Here is a 1,732-nt window from a genome sequence, read left to right as displayed (position 1 = left end):
CCAGGTTTTGGTGGCCGCTCACTGTGCCTGGGTTTTGGGGGCTGACACGGCATAGCGATACCAGGGATCGAACCTTGGTTCTTGCGCTTGCCAGGCAGCCATTTAGACCACCAAGCTTTCTCTCTAGCCAGTTTAATGTACTTTTAGTAGTCATTTAAATCAGTCTCATATTTAACCTTGTGCTCTTTATCCTTTTTGCCTTTACCTTCCTCCCTTCCCCCTTCTTCCCTTCCTCCCTTCCCCCTCCCTTCCTCCCTTCCCCTTCCTTCCTCCCTCCCTACCTCCCTCCCTCCCTTCCTCCCTCCCTCCCTTCCTTCCTTCCCCTCTTCCTTCCTTTCTTTTTTGTTTCTTGTACCAGGAATCAAACTCAGGATCGTATGCTTGCCAGGCAGGTCCTGCACCACTGAGCTGCGTCCCCCACTCCTCTTTACCCTTCTGGTGAGCCAGTGCTTCTACGTGCAGCGCACCCTGTGCAGCCCCTCCAAGTCAGTCTACACTGGCAGAGTGCTCTCTGGCTTCTAATTCAGCGTTGGGAAGACCCCACTCAGTGTTTTTTCCCCCTTTCCTCCTTTTCTCTCTGCCTTTGTCTCGCTTCTCTCCCCTCCCCGCCCCTCCTCTTTTCTCTTTGGGGACTGAGACCAAGGCCTTCCAACTGAGCTACATCCCTGGCCCTTTTTATCTTTATTTTGAGACAGGGTCTCACTACGCTGGTAAGATACCTAGGCTGCGCACAAACGTGGGATCCTCCTGCCTCAGTCTCTCAGGTGCTCGGACGACAGGTGTGCACCGCCACCCGTGTCCACTCAGGATCTCTGGCCATAGCTCGAGGTGAGAAGTCAGTTGCCTGTTTGTTGTACTTTTAGAGGCATCTCTGCCTTTTTACCTGATTTTTTTCCTTAGTTTTCAGCTTTGAGAAGTTCTGCCATGGCTGTTTGATTGGTAGCATTTTGAATTTCGAGTGTTTCTCTAATTGCCTTTTATTAGTTTCAGGCAGTTATTCACCGTCATCTCTTCAGACACTGCTTCTGTCCTAGCTGGACTCTTCTTCTCCTGCAGAAACCTGACTTCCACACATGCTAGGAAAGTGTGCTCTGGCCTGCCCTTTTCTTTTTGAGAGCCAGGTCTTGTTTTGTTGCCCAGGTAGGCTTCAAACTCCTGCCTCCGCATGCCAATCAGCTGGGCCTGCAGATGCGTGCCACCGAGCCCGCCACTTGTGTTCTGTTTCTAACAGAGTAAGCACACTTGCTTTAAAATCTGTGATAAGTCCACTTTCTGTATTTCCTCTGAATCTGTTTCTATTGTTCCACGTATTTTCTACTATTTTCATGGTTTTACTATTATCATCTGGTATAGTGAGCTTGGTTAGTTTTGTTGGTTTTTAGACACTCTAACTACAAATTATAGAATAATTTAGGGTCTATGAGGGTGCTACCTTCTCTGAGAAAGGATTTGTATTTGCTTCTAAGAGGACCTAAGGGTTCTAACAATTCAGGATCACTCTTTTTTCATTTGTTTTTGTTCTTGCCATTGTTGTTTTGAGACAAGGTCTTGCTCTGTAGCTCAGACTGGCCTTGAACTCACTATGTAGCTCAGGCTGACCTCAAAACTCATAGGGATCCTCCTGCCTCAGCTTCCTGAGTGCTAGGAGTTCAGCATCACTCTAACTCGGTTTCACGGATTGAAATGCTTGGAGACCACGTTCAGCATGGGGGCCCATCTACTCCCACGTGCA

Source organism: Octodon degus, unplaced genomic scaffold (genome assembly GCF_000260255.1).
Source record: "Octodon degus isolate 3935 unplaced genomic scaffold, OctDeg1.0 scaffold00148, whole genome shotgun sequence".
Taxonomy (NCBI): domain Eukaryota; kingdom Metazoa; phylum Chordata; class Mammalia; order Rodentia; family Octodontidae; genus Octodon; species Octodon degus.
Note: the sequence above shows the minus strand (reverse complement) of the source record.